Here is a 7,794-nt window from a genome sequence, read left to right as displayed (position 1 = left end):
TTTATTAGTTGAAGCTAAGTTTTATAAATTGAATCTAAGTTTTATTAGTTGAAGCTAAGTTTTATAAATTGAATCTAAGTTTTATTAGTTGAAGCTAAGTTTTATTAGTTGAAGCTAAGTTTTATTAGTTGAATCTAAGTTTTATAAATTGAATCTAAGTTTTATAAATTGAATCTAAGTTTTATAAATTGAATCTAAGTTTTATTAGTTGAAGCTAAGTTTTATTAGTTGAAGCTAAGTTTTATAAGTTAAAGCTAAGTTTTATAAGTTAAAGCTAAGTTTTATAAATTGAATCTAAGTTGTATTAGTTGAAGCTAAGTTTTATTAGTTGAAGCTAAGTTTTATTAGTTGAAGCTAAGTTTTATAAATTGAATCTAAGTTTTATTAGTTGAAGCTAAGTTTTATTAGTTGAAGCTAAGTTTTATTAGTTGAAGCTAAGTTTTATAAATTGAATCTAAGTTTTATTAGTTGAAGCTAAGTTTTATTAGTTGAAGCTAAGTTTTATTAGTTGAAGCTAAGTTTTATAAATTGAATCTAAGTTTTATTAGTTGAAGCTAAGTTTTATTAGTTGAAGCTAAGTTTTATAAATTGAATCTAAGTTTTATTAGTTGAAGCTAAGTTTTATTAGTTGAAGCTAAGTTTTATTAGTTGAAGCTAAGTTTTATAAATTGAATCTAAGTTTTATTAGTTGAAGCTAAGTTTTATTAGTTGAAGCTAAGTTTTATAAATTGAATCTAAGTTTTATTAGTTGAAGCTAAGTTTTATTAGTTGAAGCTAAGTTTTATTAGTTGAAGCTAAGTTTTATTAGTTGAAGCTTAGTTATATTTGTGTGTATGTTTTATTATTGTTGTGCATAGAATCACATTTGTAGGTTGTGTTAAATTGTAAATATTTGACTATTTCTGTTCTGTAATTATCTGATAGTGTTTATTCTGCAAGTATTGTTTAATTTTTACTTCACTTTTTATTTAATATATAGATTGACATGAATCAAACAAAATGTTTATATTGAAATTCAGACTTTATGAATTCAGAATTTAGACAATAATGACTTTGTAAAATTAAATGAGAGAGACCTTTAAAAGACATGTAGACACCATTCTGCTGCAGCTGAGTGAATGACTGAATGAATGAATTAGGGAGTGACCGGGTGAATGAATGAGTGGATGAATGCGTGAACGGGTGACCGGGTGGATGAATGAGTGAATGGGTGAGTAAACCAATGAACGAGTGAGTGAATGAATGGATGGATGAGTGAATGAGCGAATACATGAGTGTCTGACTGAATAAACGGGTGAATGAATGAACGAACGATGCGTTTCTCTGTTTAAGAAGCGATGAAGCCCGTGTCTCCCCTGGGGACGCCCGCTACCCTCCGCGACGAGGCTCCGGCTCCACGCAGCCGCCGTCAGGGGCCGTTTTGGGGCCTTTTGAAATGTTTTAGTGGGAGTGAAGTTCCGCTGCGAGAAGAGAATCTTCCCCCGGAACAACGAAGGCATCCCGGGCTGGGAAGCACCCGCTGCCCCGCTCTCCGGGAGCCTCCCGCGGAGCGTGTATCTCGACATCCAGCGGCAGCTCCGGTGAAAGGAAGGAGCCAAGTCCGTGGGTCCCCACGTGTTCCACCTCCACGCGGATTTATTTCCGTTAATCAGGAAAACACCACCACCACCACCACCACCACCACGGCGCCGGTGGGTGAGTGCGTGTAACGGTTCCCACCGCCAAGTTGACGTGACGTGACTCACCGTTACCGTGACCCTGCTGATTCGGCGGATTCGTCCCCGTTTGCTCCCGTGTTTTCCTGCGTGAGCCCCGCGCGTTACCTGCACTGCTGCTGCGTTCAAAGCCCCCTGGGGGACGTGGGAACTACGAGCTTCCAACTCGGAAATACCGTCACGGTACGTCGGAATCATAATCATAATATGATTATGATTATTATTATTATTAGAATCATAGTAAGAATAATAAGAATAATCTGTATTTATACAACAGCCTTCATACAAACAATCAACTCAAAGGGCTTCATCATTAATAATAATCTATCTAGTAGTAGAAGGGGTAATCGAGCTCAATGATGGTGCAGGACAACATGGACGCCCGCAGCCGGTCTGTGTTTGTCTGGCGGCCTTGTGAATTCTGCAAGAAACATGTGTTAACGTCAACATAAAAAACGATTTGACCAACTGACTTAACGGAGCATCGGACAGGCTGCTACCCCTTATAAATTCAACTCATTCTGCAAACTCTCTAGACTAATTTCATGTATTTCATGTATACCCCACCCTATATGTACTACTATTAGTAAAACCCATGTTTTATTCAAGCACAACTTTTTGTTTATGGTTAAGTTTATGATTTTACCCTCTAATATTTATCAAACTAAGACCTGAATTCGTATTAGATTCTTATGGCTGTCATTTAGGCAAAACGTTTATTTTCTTCTCTTGTAAATTAAATGTGTTTTGCAATAAGTTAAATGATGGCAAAGTCTTTCTTAATTCCACGCACAAACATGCACAAATAGGACCAGGCTGCAACCACACCAACTCAAGGTGCAAGTTACACTGTGACAGCACTAGAGGGAGCACTAGTCTATCATCATGACCACGAGAGAGAGTGACCATCAACACTCCTTTCATAGGGGACGAATGGCTCAGAGGACATAGAACCAAGCAAGGCAAGAATGTCTGTAAAGCACAGGAGTGTTGGGCAAGTCTGAGATTTTCAAACAATAATAATGAATAATAGTGAAAAACAGAGATAGCGATATGTCCCAGTGATGGAGAGTGAGAGATCTATATCGATAACAAAGCCCGGTTAGGCTCAGCGGGTTCCCAGTTGGACCCCGTTCTGGAATCCAGACCACAGCGGTTCCACCACCAGAGGAATGTGTAAAGCTGGAGGTTTGAAACACCCCTGAACCAAACCCTGGATCAACGAGGAGCAAAATTACACAGATATTTGTTTTGTTATGTGATTTCTTCCTGTAAACCATTTTAATATTGAAATAGTCTTGTTTACATGTATTGTTGTTTAGATTTTTGTAAACTGTTCATGAAATAATACGTGAATATTAATATTATCATCTTTTATTCCACTTATGACAATTGTTGAAATTATGAATCTTACAATTATAATTATTATTGTTAATTTATTATTACATTAATAATAATACAAAATATTATTATTTGTATTTATTATTATTATTATTATTATTATCGTTATTTTTGTTATTAATAAGGCAGCATCCTATTCTCTCTCTCAAGTCCCTAAGACAGACCCAGACCTCTTGGAGGTAAAGTGCTGATCACCTGATCAGCAGTGCGGGACGGAGCTGATCCTGGGTCAGCTCCGTCAGTTCTGCAGCTCTCGCTGTGTTGATGATAATTTAGCAGGAATGTGTTTGTGTTTAGCTGAGCCCAAAGTGCCGGACGGGGCTGGAACATAACCGTACGCTTGGACGGGGTGTGGGGAACGAAGAAGAACGCCAGCGCCCGTTCAGCGGTTCAGCCTTGAGCCGAACGCCTCTCCCTTTGTCCCTTAAAGGGCTTCAGTGCTGTTCAAATCAACCATAAATGTCGTTTGTTGAGATCCAACAAATGACTGAAAAGAGCATCGTGTTAAAACCTGTTTTTTCGTTGGTTAAGTCAGTTCTAACGACAATGTCTTTTCTTCTTCTACTTACGTCTTGGTAATCTTTAACGATTCGGTCACCAAAGTCGTGCCCGCGTTGCAATCACCGCCGGGCGCTGATTCAGCCACCTTTCATCCCATCTGGTTGTCTTGGTAACGCGGGAACGTTTAAGGTCAAGTGAAATCTATTTATGAAGCACTTTTTGACTGAATAAGGAAAGAAAGAGCGTCGGCCACTTGTTCAGACTGAGTGGACCAGCGGGAGCCTACGACTGAAACCTTCCAACGGCCTCATGAAGCTTCTCCTCTGCTTCCTCGGGGGGAGTAACATCACATCTGATCCCCACCTCTTTCAACATCTTTTGCAGTAAGACCAGTTGCTGTATTTCAGACAGATTTCCAAAGGCCTAAAAAGGTCTGGACCCACTCCTGCTTCCCTTGCAAATGACGAAACGCGAGCGTCTGCGTGAGCGGCGCTGGAGTCACGCAGACCAGGAAACAGAGGAGGACACGTGCTGAGATGGAATCCAGGGATGACATCAGGTTCTTACTGAAGCTCTTTCACCTCTGAAACAAAAGCTGCTTCATCGCCAAGCATCGAAAAGCAAGTCATTTTGTTCCTCTGTAAGCCACCACCACCAACACCACCCCCACCACCACCACCACCAGTATGGACCAGTTAGGCCAATGAAACCTTTTTGTTCCCATTTTGTCTTCTCACTGGCTTTGAAGAGCACTCCGTGCAGATTTGTTTTTGTGTTTGAGCTCGTTGGCATTTTAAGGATGTACTGTACACCGTAGCAGTGCTGGTCTGGCCAAGCAGCCATCTTGCCTTTTGGAGCAACAGTCAAAAACTTCATCTTTAAACCAGAACTGTCGGAGCCGAAGCGATGTGGCCGAAAGCGGCACATATCAACATACAACACGGAGTCTGGGCGGCTTTGAATGTAGGGTTGTTTGGAAGGATCCTCTGGGGCCCCGCGGGACACACTGATGGTTCTCCTCGCCTCCTGGCAACGCTGCACGCCTCATTAACAGCGTCAGGATCAATAAGACGAAAAATGAACTTCTAAGTAGATGCTTTGGATCTAAATCCAGAAGGCTCGACATACAAATGACTGTGATGTGCAGTCATGCAAATCCCTGTTGGAGAATTCAAATACCACTGTCGTACATTATCTTAAACTTCTTAAATGCCAAACATGTCAGCGTTCAGACTACAACCTCAAAATAATAAAAGGCTTATTTTTGTTGTCAATTTCATCTGAAACGCTGGGAATGTAGGATTCCTCGTGAATACATTTTGCTGGACTTTAACACAGCATCATGGTGCAGGCTTGGTATGTTTTAAATGTGTAATTAATGACATAAATATTACCATTAACGGCAATTTCATGACATATATCTCGTTAGGAATCCGTGTTCGCGTGGCACAGCACCAGAGTTTTGGTCCTGGAAGTCGAAACCTCAGAGAAAACATCAGTTCAGAGCGTTAACGTCCCAAACAAACAGGTCACAAAACACAGCAAAAGAACACCAGGAATCAAAGACACCTCCACAACACCTCCACAACACCTCCACAGCATCTGCACAACACCTCCACAGCATCTGCACAACACCTCCACAGCACCTCCACAACACCTCAATAACACCTTCACAACACCTCCACAACACCTCCACAACACATCCATAACACATTCATAAAACCTTCACAACACCTTCACAACACATTCATAAAACCTTCAACACCTTCATAACACATTCATAAAACCTTCAACACCTTCATAACACATTCATAACACATTATTCCAACAACAAAAAACAAACAGGCAAATAATTCTTACTCCACCGTTCGCTCTCTGCCGTGGAGCCTGACGCTCATGGAGTCCAGCGCTCAGCTCCTCGAGGGTCCTCAACGATCCCTCTGCCTGTTGGAAGGTTTTAACCCTCCTTCCTCCCTCCCTTCCTCTGTCCGTCCCTCCTTCCCTTCTTCCCTTGCTTCCTCCATCCATCCCTCCATTTCTCCTTCCCTCCCTCTTTCCCTTCCTTCCTTCCTCACCCCCTCCATCAGTCAAGAGCAACGCAAGGAATTGAACCCCAACAAACATGAGTTTTGTTCTAGCTGTTGCTTTGCTGCGTCCTGATGCTCTAGTTTACTTTGTTTTTCCTTTGTTTAGTTTGTTTGTTACAAAAGTCGAATCACAAATCACTCGAGAGTTTCTCTTGATCTCAAGTCATGAGATCATCAGGATGATCCTGAGATCATCCTGATGATCAGAATCTGTTTATTTGGCAGTACATTTTCATATATGAGGACCTGGCTGTGCTAAAGCATAAAAGATAAGATAAAAGCATAATAAACCTTAATATACTATAAAGAGCCAAATATAGAGAATACATTTCCAAGTAAAAAAGTCAAATATACAAGACATACACAGAATATACAAGTGATTCTATGCACAGGATGAGTTAAGTTAAAAGGTAAGATCTGTCTATGTGGCCATAGGGTTCCTTGTAGGCTATGGGTGTAAATGATGAATATATAGGTGGAGGAAAGAGATGTCAAAATATCAATTAGTTGGTGAACTTCAATGTAAACACACACACACAGTTATCCCCACACCCCGTCAAAGCGTACAGTTATGTTCCAGCCCTGTCCGGCACTTTGGGCTCAGCTAAACACAAACACATTCCTGCTAAATTATCATCAACGTAGCGAGAGCAGCAGAAGTGACGGAGCGTACCCAGGATCAGCTCCGTCAGCCCCGCCCCGCACTGCTGGCAGTGTGATCATAATAATAGTAATAATAATGATCAATTATAACAACAATGATAATAATAGTAATTATGATAAGATTCATAATTTCAAACCACCGTTCCAACAGCTTTTTTTAAAAAGGTAGAGCCGGGTCATGGGCAGGATGTCATGATCCAACTGGATTCCAATGCAAAGGCTTGCAATACGATTCTATATTGATGTATTGACATTTTATACATAACGACATCATTTCTACCAACTTTTCAGCTTCACCACCTGAAACAAATTCACCAAAAATATTTCACAGAACAAATTCAGTCAATTATTTCAATTCATTGGTATTTAGTTTAAGCGTCCCAACCTGACAGGTTCCACACGCAGAGCTGCCTCCGTAGCTACTGTACTGTAACAAGATACCATCAGTACAGTACACCAACCGCATGGCTGTGTGTGTGTATGTGTGTGTGTAAGGAACAGTGTTTTTCAATTCACCAACTCTACTTCCTGTATGACATCATCCCGAGTTCTCTGTATCACACCTGTACTGTTTACTCCCAGAGTCATATGACGGTACCTGCGCACACACACACACACACACACACACACACCCTGAGGCTTCCTCCAGTCACCAGGTAGAGTTTGGTGTGTTTTCCAGTTTGTGTCAGCATTACCTCATCTCTTATCTTATCCGATCTTAACTCTCATTCAACCGGTTAAAGCTGAAGGAGACTCAGCGGTGAGTTACAGTAATACAACATTCAGGGAATATTCAGACGGTTTGCTTTTCACATACATTTTACATTTTCACCGTATTAAAGCAACGTTTCATCCCAGCGGACCAAAGCAGGCGGAAACCGACGCACCATTCCGACCAAAACGAGCGCTCCATTCAGGGGTAAATAACAGGCAGACAGTGGCGTGGTCCGCCTTCCTCATCCTGTTTGTGTTTCACTGTTTATTTCACTGCTGACTTAGTGGAGTCCAGAGAAACAAGACATTTCCTGCTGATATACTTGGGTTGTAAACGGTAGATCTGTCCTGTCCGACCGTTACGTCAACTCTCCATAAATCATCATGTAACACCTGAACATAAATTGCTGATGTCAAACAGTCACACACAAGGATTTATTGATTGATGTGGTGAGTTTCAATGGAGAGAGAACAGCACCACACTGAGCAGGTTTCTCTACCACACATCTCCCTGGAAGGGTCCACTTCATCTCACCTCATCTCACCTCTTCTCATCTCACCTCAGCTCACCTCATCATCTCACCTCATCACCTCACCTCATCATCTCACCTCATCATCTCACCTCATCACCTCACCTCGTCTCATCTCATCTCACCTCATCATCTTACCTCGTCTCATCTCACCTCATCATCTCATCTCACCTCATCATCTTA

This window comes from Zeus faber (assembly GCF_960531495.2).
Source record: "Zeus faber genome assembly, chromosome: 16".
Lineage (NCBI taxonomy): Eukaryota > Metazoa > Chordata > Actinopteri > Zeiformes > Zeidae > Zeus > Zeus faber.
Note: the sequence above shows the minus strand (reverse complement) of the source record.